Source organism: Amphiprion ocellaris, chromosome 9 (genome assembly GCF_022539595.1).
Source record: "Amphiprion ocellaris isolate individual 3 ecotype Okinawa chromosome 9, ASM2253959v1, whole genome shotgun sequence".
Taxonomy (NCBI): domain Eukaryota; kingdom Metazoa; phylum Chordata; class Actinopteri; family Pomacentridae; genus Amphiprion; species Amphiprion ocellaris.
In genome coordinates this window covers 6,267,552-6,282,914 of record NC_072774.1, presented here as the reverse complement: position 1 = coordinate 6,282,914, position 15,363 = coordinate 6,267,552, and the positions used below count along the sequence as shown (strand labels likewise).

Here is a 15,363-nt window from a genome sequence, read left to right as displayed (position 1 = left end):
TGGTGGTTGGAAGGAAATGCTCTATAACTAGCCTGGACATGGTCCGATCTGCCTGAAATTTTACGTGTGATCAGAGTCTGACCCTGATCACATCCATAGGCCAATATACACTCTCGGTCGCAGCGCCACCTGGTGGATGGACAGGAAAAGCTCTAGAAGTAGCCTGAATATGCTCCAATCTGCCTGAAATTTTGCACGTGTGATCAGAGTCCAGCCCTCATCGCATCCATAGGCCGACATGCACTCTCGGTCGCAGCGCCACCTGGTGGATGTGCGTGGATTCGCCGACCAGCAAGGATGCGAGGACCCGTCCAACGCTGCTTGCAGCTTTAGTTTACTTTTTGATCGCAACAACTTGTCAAGATATGGAAATGATTTTAATTTGATATTCATTTCCACGTGTAGTAATCCTGACACCACAGCATACAAACTAAACAGGAACTATTAAGGAAGAAGTTTCGGTTATCTCCCTGCCTTGTAAATGGAGAAAATTTATTTTTAAAAAATGCATAAAAGTTTTCTTGGTGCATGAACTGAGGCTGCTGACTGACCTTATATTGCACAATGTTCAATGTCTTTAAATATTTTCACAGTAAGGATTCATCTGTCGATCTATCTATACCTGAAACCTGATCCTCTGTATATAGTCTTCTACATGTTTGTTGTTTTTTTTTTTTTTAAGAATAAAGTCATCTGTATATAATGCTATGGGCAATTTTTGCACCGTTTTTTTCTTATTTATTCTTGCACTGCCTTTATACTCTTATACTTTCTCCTTTCCTAAGGAAGAAGTTTCGGTTATTTCCCCAGTTATGTTTGAAATGTAACATTACTTCTTCAGCTCAGTGCATCAGTGATCATATTGGTTTAGTGGTTGGAAGTCAATAAAACATTAGCGTCAGTCAAATTGAATGCGTCAGTGGATGGAAGTGGTGGTTGCCTTGTGCTGCTCTTCACTTCACTGCAGCTCCATGGCTCCATCTGCTGGACGGACAGAAGTGCAGCAGCTGATGGCAGCTTCTTTGACCTCACGCTGCTGTCAGACCCACAGATTAGGGTTTATTTCAGATATATATAATAGAAAATAGTAATTAAAAAATAAGCTGATGTTGTATTTTTGCAGCAGTGAGTTTTACAGGGTTAAGAGCAACCAGTCAAAGGTTATTACTGAGGATTTTAAACAAAAACATTCAGGCAAACAGTTAACATCATAGGGTGCCTGACATGTTTGTTTTTTTTCCGGGTCGATACAGATTTTTTTTGTAATCAAGGAGATCAATAACCAAGATTTGGAATCACTACACATTTGCAGAAAAAATAAAGTTTTTGAACAGCACATAAAGTTAAGTTAAAATTAAAATAATCACGAGTTGCAGCCTTTGCTTATTTATGTTTTACATGCTGAAGTTGTCCTTCAGTGTTTCACTGATCAGATTGTGCTGTGGGCAGGAACAAGATCAGAGGGAGGCAGCTGCAGCAGACCCAAAGTAGTTTCACATTCATTTATCTGATCAGATTTCAGGGGGCTTTTTTTTTTTTTTTTTTTTTAAGAAATGGGACCAATAATTGAAAACATGCTAAATATCAGATGGGATCATTGGTGTCACAGGACATCTGCAGACACAGGTCAAAGATTACAAGGAGTTTATTTAACGAATGAAACTAAAACCAACACAGAAAGGATAACTAAACCAAGGTGAAAACAAAAAGGGGAAACCAGACTAATTGTAGGAGAAAGGTTCTGGTTTCAAAGTCTGTGGTCTGGCAGAGAGCGGAAGAATGAAGAACCGGGCCTTCGTGGATTAAGGTGATTGAGAACAGGTGAATCAACCCCCACACCTGTGAGAGAGATGGATGGATGGATGGATGGATGGATGGATGGATGGATGGATGGATGGATGGATGGATGGATGGATAGATAGGTAGGGAGGTAGATGGACCATAGATAGATGGATGGATAGGTAGATCCTGCAGTGGGGAAATTTTCAGTGTGGCAGTAGCAGATAGGAAAAAAAGTTAAAAAAAAAAAAAAAAAGCAGCACTCAGTGCACAGATATAAATAGATGCTTTCTCCTTAGAGAAGAAATAGAAATGCTTGTAAAAAAAAAAACCCTGTGAAATTGCACATATTGACTTATTTACATTTTATTGCAGTTACTTCATGGGTGATCTGAACTACTGGGAGCAGGCTTGATTGAACACAGTCTGACTGCTGCAGGAAGGAAGGACCTCCTTCAAACATCGTGGGTGAAGCAGTCTGTCCCTGAAGGAGCTGCCGGTGATGGTCCTGTTTCCTGCAGGGGGTGGGAGATGTCCTCCATGATAGACAACAGCTTTGTCATCATCCTCCTGTCTACCACCAGCCCAGGACAGAGCTTGCTTTCTTAACCAGTTTCTTTAGTCTCTTCCTGTCTGCAGCCGTGATGCTGCTGCTCCAGCAGACCAGTCCATACAGGATGGCTGATACCACCACACAACCATAAAAGGTCCTCAGAATTGCTCCCTGCACCCCGAAGGACCTCAGTTTCCTGAGCAGGTGAAGTCTGTTCTGACCTTTCTTACACCGTGCGTTGGTGTTCTATCTCTAGACATGTTTGAATGTCTTTATCAATAAATGCTCAAACATATGTTGAGTGTCAGCTCAGCTCTTTGTTCCATACATGTAAATGTTCCTATGTGATTGGTGTCTTGCAGTCAGAGTGTAAAGAATTGAAGCTGTCAGAGGCTTTCTGTGGTGAAGAGGCTGCAGGACATCAGCTGCTCCAACAGGTGAAGCCTTTGTTCTTTGGCTCCAACCAGAAGCAGCAATAAATCAGCATGAGCTGCAGCTTATCCACCTCATAGAGTGTATAATAAAGAAACCAAGAGGTTTTAGTTGATAGCTGTCGCTAGCAGTGTGTTGTTCAGGTTGTGAGGAGAAGTAAAAAGCTTACAGCACCTGGTATTCCCAGGTAGTCTCCCATCCAAATACTAACCAGGCCCAACCCTGCTTAGCTTTGCAGATCAGATGAGATCAGGTGTATTCAGTCTCAGAAACAAACCTCACATGATTCAGATCTCCACTCACACCTTTTATTTGTCGTTTGGTTGCGCCAGTACTAATTGATAGCATCATTTAAGCAAAGTTAGAGCAACATCTTGTAGGACAGGTGGTGTAGAGGTAAGTTTTTTGCCTCCCCGGTACCTTAGTACCTTTATTATCTTCACTTCCTTAATACTTTTGTGTACCATCATTTACGAAAACTAACAGCTACACCCAGTAGGAAGGATAGTGCAGTGGTAAGTTATCTGCCTCTCATCCAGGAGGTCCTTGGTTGGAATCCAGCTCAAGGCTCTTTTTACACTTTGGCTGCATGACAACCTCTTGCAACCATCATTACAACAAACTCCACCAGGGACCTTGTGTGACAGATAGCTCACACAGAGGGTGTGTGTCTGTCATGTGGATGGTCATGGTTCGAATCCCCGCTGGGAACCTTGTGGAAAGGTTGTGGTCTGTGGTGTGGAGTGTCACTGGACTGGATTGGACTGGACCAGTATCCTGGAAAAAGGGAAAACAAGGAGATTTACCCATAAGCAAGGCACGAAGGCACGAAGGCACGAAGGCACGAAGGCACGAAGGCACGAAGGCACGAAGGCACGAAGGCACGAAGGCACGAAGGCACGAAGGCACGAAGGCACGAAGGCACGAAGGCACGAAGGCACGAAGGCACGAAGGCACGAAGGCACGAAGGCACGAAGGCACGAAGGCACGAAGGCACGAAGGCACGAAGGCACGAAGGCACGAAGGCACGAAGGCACGAAGGCACGAAGGCACGAAGGCACGAAGGCACGAAGGCACGAAGGCACGAAGGCACGAAGGCACGAAGGCACGAAGGCACGAAGGCACGAAGGCACGAAGGCACGAAGGCACGAAGGCACGAAGGCACGAAGGCACGAAGGCACGAAGGCACGAAGGCACGAAGGCACGAAGGCACGAAGGCACGAAGGCACGAAGGCACGAAGGCACGAAGGCACGAAGGCACGAAGGCACGAAGGCAGATTTTTGGCAAATTTTGCCCTTTTCTTCTATTCGTCAAGGCGGTGACATCAACACTGAAAGAAAAAAAAACAATCCACAAAATCAAAAAAAGAAGATAATCTACCTACAACTTTTAAAGAACACGCTAAAAAACACAATACTAAAAAGTCACACTCTTCTCCTCATCACTCATTTTTACATTTTAACACAATTTCAAAGCCACACAAATCACATTCTTCATGTCAAATCACTTCTCTTCACTACAAATGGGAGAGAACAGCAAACAAATAAAATACAACTTATGGCTTAAATATCTTCAAAATCTCTTTGCTATTCCTCTACATTCAAATTCCTCAACACCACTCAACAATCACCTGCAGGATCTCTTACTTCTTTCTTAGCTCTGACAAAACATCTTCAAGACTCTGAGAAGACAACTCATTTTCAACACATTTGCTGCTTCGTCTAAGTGTCCACACACATCTCCAGTCATCCACAGGCCTCACCACTGATCAGCTGCACAAACTTACATGTTAAACTTCTCCAAAGATAAAATACAGGCCCTTCTGTCTGATCACAACTTTTACTGGTGGCTCATATTTCAAGTTCATTTCCTTGCAAAGTCTTTATTTTGGATTAAAGTGGGATCTGTGACCAGGCAGATCACTTGTTTATTCTTAGCATTTGGATTTCACTGACATTCCTGTCATGTAGAAAAATAGAAATATCTTTGCATTGATTCAGCTAAACTAACTGCAGACACTGAGAGGCGTAAAGTTCAACAAATGCTGTTTTTATTTACTTCACTGGTGACATCAGTAGATGCTTGCAGTGAAACCACCACTGCAAATATTTATGCATTTAAGTATTACAACTGAAAACTCCCTACAAACGTCCACTTCTAACACCACAAACATTGTCCAGAGGAAATGATATTAGCTGAACATAAAAACATGTAAAACAGCTCTGATGCTTTCATCCTGAGCTCCACTCAAACATTTCACTGTGCAGCAGCTCAGCAGTTTGTTTAAGAAAAGCATTTAGGTTCAATCTGTGAAGCCCAAAACCCACCAGCTTTGAAAAATGACACCATTTACCAGAGTCACAAACTGTAAAAACAGAAGGAATTGTTGGATTTTCTATGTGAATGTGTCGCCTCTCTAGTTAACTCACCCGGTTACGTCTCCATCCTGACGCTGCTCTGCTGGACCGGAGCTTCTGGACCAGCCGGGTGGACCTTCCTTCACAGATCTTCCCGGTGGGAGTGATTCTGAGTCGGCCTTGGTTGACTGCAAACTCCTTAAAATGGACACATGAGAGGAAATCGTGGACAAATCGATACAACAGCTTGTTCGGTTTGTCCTGTTCTTAAATGGGTAGAAAACTGCTGAGAGCTCTCAGTTCAATTCAATTTTCAATTCAATTTTATTTATATAGCGCCAATTACAGTCAAATTGTCTCGAGACGCTTTACAGAACCCATATGCCTGACCCCCAGAGCAAGCCAAAAGGCGACAGTGGCAAGGAAAACACCCTTTTAACAGGGAAAAAAACCTCGAGCAGAACCCGGCTCTAATGTGGGGGGAACCATCTGCCTGCTGGCCGGGCGGGTTGAGAGGGACAGAAGAGGTAGAAAGGTAGAGATAGAGGGGTAGAGGTAGAGATAGAGGGGTAGAGATAGAGAGGTGGGGGGTGGGACACAAGGACCATAAAACACAGCCACACATCTGAAGCATCCAGCATCCAGCTCTGGGACCAGGGACACTCGGAGAAAGGACACAGAAAGAAACAGAGTGAATGTAATGCAATAATGGTATATGTAGTAAATACATAGGTAGTTAGAGAAGGGCTCAGTGCATCAAGAGAGGTTCCCCAGCAGTCTAGGCCTATAGCAGCATAACTAGGGGCAGAACTAAGGGACGTCAAGAGGGGAAGTCAGTTGTGCAAATGAAAACACAAGCATACCCCGTCAGGGTCCCCCAGTCAGCCCTAACTATAAGCTTTGTCGAAAAGGAAGGTTTTAAGCCTGGTCTTAAAAATAGAGAGGGTGTCCGCCTCCCGAACCCAAACTGGGAGCTGGTTCCACAGGAGAGGCGCCTGATAACTGAAGGCTCTGCCTCCCATTCTACTTTTAGAGATTCTAGGAACAACAAGTAAGCCTGCAGTCTGAGAGCGAAGAGTTCTGCTAGGATAATATGGTACTATCAGGTCTTTAAGATATGATGGAGATTGGTTGTTAAGAGCTTTATATGTCAGAAGAAGGATTTTGAATTCTATTCTAGATTTAACAGGAAGCCAATGAAGAGAATCCAATATAGGAGAAATATGATCTCTCTTGCTAACTCCCGTCAGTACTCTGGCTGCAGCATTTTGGATCAGCTGTAGATGTTTCAGAGAGCTATTGGGACAACCTGATAATAAGGAATTACAGTAGTCAAGCCTAGAAGTAACAAATGCATGGACTAGTTTTTCTGCATCACTCTGAGACAGGATGTTCCTGATTTTCACAATATTTCTCAGGTGGAAAAAGGAAGTCCTACAGATTTGTTTTATGTGCGAGTTAAAGGACATGTCCTGGTCAAAGATAACACCGAGGTTCCTCACAGTAGTACTGGAGGCCAATGTAATGCCATCCAGAGTAGCTATATGCTTTGAAAGCAATTCTCTAAGATGTTTGGGGCCAAATACAATGACTTCAGTCTTGTCTGAATTTAGTAGTAAGAAATTATAGGTCATCCAGGTCTTTATGTCCTTAAGACAATCTTGCAGTCTAGCTAGCTGATTAGTTTCATTTGGCTTCATAGATAAATACAATTGAGTGTCGTCAGCATAACAATGGAAATTAATACAGTGCTTCCTAATAATGTTGCCTAAGGGAAGCATGTATAATGTGAACAGTATTGGTCCTAAGACAGAACCCTGAGGAACTCCATGATTAACCCTAGTATGCTCAGAAGAGTCATTGTTGACATGCACAAACTGGAACCTGTCTGATAAGTAGGATTTAAACCAGTCCAGTGCTGTCCCTTTAATGCCAATAGAATGTTCTAGTCGCTGTAATAAAAGTTTGTGGTCGATTGTATCGAATGCTGCACTAAGGTCCAATAAAATAAGTATAGAGACCAGTCCATTATCTGACGCTATGAGAAGGTCATTAGTAACTTTCACCAGAGCTGTTTCTGTGCTATGATGCACTCTGAAGCCTGACTGAAACTCTTCAAACAAGCTATTCCTTTGTAAATGTTCACATAATTGATTTGCAACTGTTCTTTCCAGAATTTTGGAGAGAAATGGGAGGTTGGAAACTGGTCTATAGTTGGCTAAAACATCTGGATCTAGAGTGGGCTTTTTAAGTAAAGGTTTGATTACAGCAACCTTAAAAGCCTGTGGTACATAACCTGTTACTAGAGAGAGATTAATCAGATCTAACATTGAGGAATCAGCTCTGACAGAGTGTTGCTCTGACTCCATGTGTGACTGAGGCTGGAGTGAACAGAGCTGCTGCTGCTCAGATGCAGCTTCTTATTAGCACAACAACAGACGCTGCGTTCACTACGTCTGTGGGTGTGGAGCTGATAAAGAGGATCTTCACCACTGACCTGAGCTGCTGCCACACGGTGAGACGTCCAACAGAGTCACTGAGCAGCTGATGATGAAGAAGATGAAGGCTTCAGGAGGAGGTGGAGGAGGAGAAGCTGCAGGGCCACATGAGACACTGAAGAGACAAACCAGAAATGATTCACACACTAGACATGAAGAAAAGAAAACATCAGAGAGTGTAAAATACAAGAATGAGTCCTGAACATCACAGGCGTAACCCGTAGAGCTACATGACCACACATGTTCTGGTCTTGAAAACGTGTATTAATCCAATAGAAAGTCTAGGGGTAGGGTTAGGGTTGGAGAGGAAGGTCCTTACAGTTGTAATGAAAAAAATAGGGTAATTAATATTACACATAAATATTTTTAATGTTAATACTAAGCAGCCGAATATTCTGAGAAATTAATCCGTGGTTTTTCCTTCAGCCGTTGTAGATCTAGATAACCTAAAGGTACAGTGCAACCACAACGGCTGAAGGAAAAACCCCAACTTTATTCTAAGAATTTTTTGGCTAGTGTGACTTAATATTAAATTATGAAAAAATGTATAATTTTATATCCATGTTTTTGGTACATTGCTACTGTCAGGACCTTCCTCTGTAACCCGAACCCTACCCCTAGACTTTCTATTGGATTGATACACCTTTGCTGACAGCCAACATGTGTGATCATATAGCTCTGCGGGTTAAGCCACTGACGCATGTAGTTGGTCCTCAATGCTGAGGCCCTGGTTCGATTCCCGCTCGCAACCCTGTGCTATATTAGTTGTTCTCATTCTTATTTCTACCCCATTGTCTGGCTGTCTCTCACTACGCCTATCCATCAATTAACTGCAAAAGACTACAACACTTATTTACAAATTTCCTGTTTATTTATTAAATACAATTCTTTAATTTCTTACATCTTTTTTCCCCCCATACTTTATAAAAGTTTAATTGTCTTAACTTTTTCCCATTTATTTAATTGCTTCTTTTTTATGTATTTTCTTTCTTTAATCTTCTTCTTCTTTCTAGAATTTAACACCAACCTTCAATTTTGGGTCATTTTTAGACATTTTGAAAAGCTATCAACTCAAACAGGGTAACACCGACAGATATGAAATTCAGCCAGGATGTACTCCAGGCATGGGTGATCAAAAGTTATCAAAATGCTCCACAAAAGTCTGAGGGCGTGGCCATGGCAGGCTCCCAAACTTTGATGCTTCGACATGACACATCAACTGCTGTGTAACTGCCCTAAACATGCTCTAATCTGCCTCAAACTTTACATGTATGATCAGAGTCCCGCCCTGATGACATTCACATGCTGAAATACAGCCACAGTCATAACGCCACCTGGTGGATAGAAGGAAAAGCTCTATAACTAGCCTGGACATGGTCCGATCTGCCTGAAATGTTATATGTGTCATCAGAGTGCGGACGTGATCACATCCATAGGCCAATATACACTCTCGGTCGCAGCGCCACCTGGTGGACGTGCGTGGATTCGACGACGAGCATGGATGCGAGGACCCGTCCAACGCTGCTTGCAGCTTTAATTTTAATTGCATTTTTAATTTCTGGATGGAAATGACATCAACAGGTGACGAATATTTATTTGCTTACTTATTTTTTAATATTTTACTATTTTGTCAGGGCCAGAAAAAAAAAACAGTGTCCTGTCACATTTCCATGTCTGTGTTGTTAACAGCTCCACCAAATAATGACTTTTTAACCTCTAAAATGATCCATAGTCTCACCAAAAATCAACAAAACCATATATACAGTTCTGTCAAACTGTCCTCTATCAACAGATCTAGCTTGGACTACTTGCAACCAATGTTCCCTGTAATTTTTTCTGAGTCTGAGCAAACACACAAACTCCCTGAGCGTCCCTTGGACCACTGTGAACAACATCAGACGTGTGCACTGTGGTCACACCAGCATCACATCCATTCAAGTTACATGGTTCATTAAAAGAATCAGATTACAGCATTTACATTACTGTTAAAACACTTTGTCAACAGGAGCCAGTTGAAGGCTGCAGTGATTTTAGTGACACTACAATGTATAAGAGTGAAGTTATTGAATATTTGTCTCTCTTTACTGTTGCAGCGGTTTTGCAAATTGCAGACGGACCCTGTTCACTCCATAGACACCAATATTATTCCTGTAGCTTGAAAGACAGCTACTTTTGATAAAACTGGGCTTGTAGCACATTGTCTCCCTTGCAACAATGGAAAAGAGGCACCGTTTATGTTTTGACAACCTATATCTAATGAGTTATTGATGCTGGAAGTCCGAATCTGTGAATATCTTTCCAACTTTACTGAACTTGGGGCCACTACCACCTAAGGAGTGATATATTTAATTTTGAAAAAAGCATTTAGCCATACTTAAAGCTTTAAGTGCTTTATTAACATGGAACTAAAATTTTTGTATTGTTTTATTATCACAGGTTCTGTCTGAAAAGAGGTGGCATCATTTTAAACAGTGAAATCAAACTAATAAAATGTAATGACCAACCAGTGAGCAATACTGGATTCTGCAAAAACATAAACAACTTTTTAAAAAAAATCTAAATCTTATCTTAACACAGTTAATGTATTAACTTATTTTTGTGTGTATGCATGTATTCATTGATTTATTTAGTACTGTTAACATATCAGAGTTCTGAGTGAATTTTTCTTAAGATAGGCAAAGGCCATTTATTGATTACATATAGGCTGTTAAATGTTTATTAAAAACTAAAAGCATTAAAAAAAAAAAAAAACAACTTAGGCATTTATTGAGTCACTAAAATACTGTAGAGTACAGACCACATCAGCATGATTATAAGCATCCTCTGGTAAATTAACAACCAGATACTGATGTCTCTCACCATATGGACTTCAGGAGATGATTAGATGATGATAAACTGTGACCTACTGGTTGGGTTCTCTCTGTTCTCATGTTTCTTACATGTTTGTCCCCTGACAGCCGGGTCCTAATGTTTTTTGAGCAACACACCATACTATGACGTTTTTACAATGAGGGTTCTACTATGGAACCAGTTTGACATGTTCAGGTGTTCTTTGTGTGAAAACTCAGAGATTTCAGGGATCAGAAGGTGGTTTTCAACTTTCTTTGTTAACTTTCTGCCTCAACTTTAAATTAAATTTCCTTCACTAAGCCAGCCCTCTGGACTTCCAGTAAGCTGTGTTCCTATTGGCTGTCCAGGTGGCTGCTTGGTGTTATCAGGAACACCTGAGCAGCTCAGTGTCTTCCTGCTTTATTTAGCTGCAGACAAACATTTCCTCTGTTTCTCTTCACCAGTGAACCTGGTTTGGCCCCGTTGCTTGAGTTTGTTCTTTAGGCGTTAGCTTGCAGCTTCCAGCAGTAAAATAGACTTTAATGTGTTTCTTGGTGTGTTTTAGGGCTTTGTACTGGATAGTTGTCTTGGTAAATGTGGTTCTTTAGCCACAGTTAGCACATGGTGCTAGTGTGTGCAGTGATTAGTGGATTTGGTGCAGCTGAGTTGTGTCTTTATCTTGGCTGTAGTGAGTCTTCAGAGGTTTTTGGTCAGACACATTCTGTATTCTTGTTTGTGAACCAGTGTTGGTTGTCCAGAAGGTAAGAGTTCCTGTCCTGATTCTCTGTTCTCAGAGGTTCTCTGGTAGGCTGCAGGAGACTTTAGCGTTTGGGTTGTGCTAGTTTGGTTTTTGTATGGTTTCATTTGGACGACTATCTTGAGGCCCCTCCATGTGGTTTAGTGAGGTTTTCTGGAACAGTTCTACAAAGCAACCTGCAGCAGAAGAGACTTTGAGAGTTTTTAGGAAGTTCTGGAGACCAGACTTTAGAGCAGCAGAAACATTTGTCAGCAGTTTGAGCAGGAGAAGGTGAGCTTCAGAGTAGAAATGAGACGGAAACCTTCTTGACCCGTGTGGTGAGGTCCTGTACCAAGAGTTTGAGCAGGTTGTGAAGAGTCTGTAGTTCTTTGGTCTGAAAGCACAAGAAGAGTCGACTCATTAAAGGAGAAAACAGGAGACATTGTTGGTTCTTCTGTCGCTCTGCAGTTTCTTTAGACTGAATATCAAGTTTATATTTTAAATGATTTCCCATGTGAGCCCAAGAAGACTTCAATAAACTCCCTCCATCCCCTGGACACAATATATTTTATTACCATGTTAAATGTTTTTTAATGTTTTTGAGTTTTAATCATAGTTTTAGCATAGTTTTTTTTCTCTTTGCTTGTTTAGTTTTGTCATCTGTGTAAAAGGTGCTAAACAAATAAAGTTGAATAGATAAACTGAATAATTGACTAACTCATGATTGTGACAACAGAAGTATTTTCATTGTGATTTAAGGGTTTATTTCATTTTTAAGGTTGGGGTTAAAATCTTGACAGAAAAAGAAGATTACAGAAATAAACTACATAACAAAAAGCAATTAAATCAAAGGGAAAAAAATTTAATACAATAAAACTTTTAAAAAGGTTTATTATTAAAAAGTATTTTTTGAATGTTTAATTATCGAAAATATTTTATCTGTAATTTTTAATATTTGTATTTGAAAAATTTTGTTTAATTTTATAATTACGTGTATTGTATCTTGTTTAATTATCTAATTCAATATTTTGTATGTTTAATATAGTTAAACATTAAATACAATTAAATTCTATTAAACATACAAAATATTGAATTAGATAATTAAACAAGATACAATACATGTAATTATGAAATTAAACAAAATAGAATTTTTTTTCTTTCCCAATATTTAATTTTTCGATTAAATCTTGAAGGTTTTTCTTTTTAAATGTTTTACCACCTTTTAATGTTTAATTTTTTTAAGTACTTCATTGTATTTTCTGTTTAATTCCTATTTGAAGTTTTATTGTCTTTAAGATGTAATTTTCTAATTAAACATTTAATTTTTTAATTAAATCTTTTGTCTTTTTAAAGGTTCAATAATCTAATTAAATGTTTTGTGTTTTTTTAAATGTTTAATGTTCTCCTTGTTGAATTGTATTTTTTGAATGTTTAATTGTCGAAAATATTTTATCTGTAATTTTGAATATTTGTGTTTGAAAAATTCTGTTTAATTTCATAGTTACATGTATTGTATCGTGTTGAATTATCTCATTCAATATTTTGTCTGTTTAATATAATGTAATGTAATTTAATGTTTAACTATATTAAACAGACAAAATATGGAATGAGATCATTCAACATGATACAATACATGTCGTTATGAAATTAAACAAAATTTTTAAAATACAAATATTAGAAATTAGAGATAAAGTATTTTCCATCATTAAACATTTAAAAAATACAATTAAACAAGAAGAATGTTAAACATTTTTAAAAATGCAAAACATTTAATCAGATCATTAAACCCTTAAAAAGACAAAACATTTAATTAAAAAATTAAATGTTTAATTAGAAAATTACATCATAAAGACAATAAAACTTCAAATAGGAATTAAACAGAAAATACGATGAAGCACTTAAAAAGAAAATTAAACATTAAAAGGTGGTAAAACATTTAAAAAGAAAAACCTTCAAGATTTAATCGAAAAATTAAATATTGGGAAAGAAAATTTTTTTTCAAACAAGCCGATAAAACATTTGAAAAAACAATTAAACATTAAAAAGACAAAATATTTCTAAATCAAATCAGACATTAGAAAAGAATAAAAGGTGAGAAAAGAGCAAAACTAAACATTTAAGAAGAATCAAACTAAAGACAAAACATTTGAAAAGACATCAGTTAGACTTTAGAAGATCAAATTAAACAGAAGAGACAATAAAACGATCAAAAAGAGCAAAAACAGATAAAGGTTTTAAAGCGTTTTCTAGTCTGAAATGAAAACATCAAGTTGTTTCTTCAAACATTTCCTCTTTCTATGTTCTTGGTTTGATTGTAGATAGATTTCCTAAGAACTCTTTTCAGAAAACTGCTTTCCAGATAAAGTCTACTAGTAGTTGAAGGCATCGATCAAACTAATGTTACCTTCTGATCTCCACAAACTTTACTGTTCAGTGAAGAGAATCAAAGTTTGTTGAGGATTTCTAAAAAACCCACAGGTGAAGGTCTGAGAAGAACTCAGATGGATGGTCTAAATGTGAAATCAAGACTCATGGTCACAAGTTTTAAGGCTTCTATTAACCAGAAAGTTCAAACTAACAGAGACGTACTAAGAAACTTTTAAAATTTCAGTCCTCAGACTGTCTGAAGGTTCAAACTAACAGAGAACTACTCAGGAACTTAGAAGATATCAGTCCTTGGACTGTCTGAAAGTTCAATCTAACAGAGAACTACTGTGGGACTTAGAAAATTTCAGCCCTTAGACTGTGTGAAAGCTCAGGTCCTGAGGACTTGGGAGGTGTGGAGGCTTTGGAAAGTCTTGGAATTGAGGGTTCCACCCTCCAGCACAAAGGCTGAAGTCCCACCTCCTGAGAAAAACGGTCGAGTCGAGACTCGAGTCAAAAAAAACCTCAAAAACGACAAAAAATAGATGATAAATGCGCAAAAAAAAAAAGAAGATTTGGTATCTGAGTGAGTAGCTCAGGGTGTAGGGAGAGAGACTACCAAGTGGAAGGTTGCAGGTTCAAGGCCCACCACTGGCCTTTCTTTCTTTTTGTCAGGATTTTGAGAAAACTTTAAGAAGGATCTAGTCTTGAACCAGCAACCTGCAGCTCCACAGGCATATCCTTAACTCACTGAGCTACAGATCAGATGAGAAAAAATAAATCCGTCATCCCTTTGGCGACAACATGCCAACATGCTGTACTATGAACTCCAGGCCATACTATGTTATTCTTGAGTAAAGCATACTATACTTTGACATTTTCTGAACTACATCCTATACTATGGCGTTATACACAGAACGCTTTGGTTACATGTTGATTTATAATCCAGATTTTTTTCTGTTTTGTTTTTTGACAGGATTACCACAGACCTGACTGTGAACACCGTCGACACCCACCTCAGGGAGACGCTGTCTAAGATCTCAAGGCTGCTTGGTCGTGGTCTTTCTGGCACGTACTCTTCCAAGATGAGCCGGGAAGTTTAACACTGATGGAATGACACCAGGTCTAAGCCGACAAACTTCCAATTCCTCCTCAACCCATAGTCTCTGGGAAACCTACATGGAGTAAGAAAAGTAGACAGAAATGTAATTAAGTCTGTACACAACATATTAAAAAGAAATCATGCTAATAAATTAAGTACAAAGAACCGAATTCGCCAATATACTGGAGACCAGAGCTATTTAATTTGATAAGTATAACCTTGTTTAGTAACATTTCAATTATTTGAGAGCAGTCCTAAAGAACTGCCTGTAATCCCAATCATCACCTATGAAAAGTCATTCCAAGTTTCCTTGTCTCAATCGTACGACGTAGTGTGTAACTGTATGCAGCACAATGAGCCGGCATACTTCTTGTTTCCGTTTTCACGCCGTCTACATCAACGGAATGCACTGAAACTATTCCCCCACTAGCTTAGCCTCGCTGTAGCACGCAGCTCAAAGGGGCGTGTCCTATCTACTCATTCATATCTATGAGAACAACGATGGCTGCACGTAAGGACGTCTGACGTTGATTAGCTGCGTAAATACCATTATATACAGTCTATGGTAAATACGTATGTGAATCGCATCATTGGCTGCAGCAGCCAGTCACCAGTCACTCACTAACTCACACTGAAAAATAGCACAGAATGAATTGTTACGTATTTATTTTATCTACAATTTAGGTTGGATTTTTTTTTTGTGCGCAGCGCA

At 39.3% G+C, this 15,363-nt stretch overlaps 1 long non-coding RNA gene across 1 annotated transcript; it reads right to left on the bottom strand.

The window, feature by feature from the left end:
* Positions 1-10,932: 10,932 nt before the first annotated feature.
* Positions 10,933-15,069, bottom strand: LOC129349697 (uncharacterized). Its single transcript, XR_008602811.1, has 3 exons — positions 14,937-15,069; positions 14,566-14,724; positions 10,933-11,579 (listed from the first exon to the last, which is right to left on the bottom strand). It is a non-coding gene; the product is annotated as an uncharacterized LOC129349697 (long non-coding RNA).
* Positions 15,070-15,363: the final 294 nt, after the last annotated feature.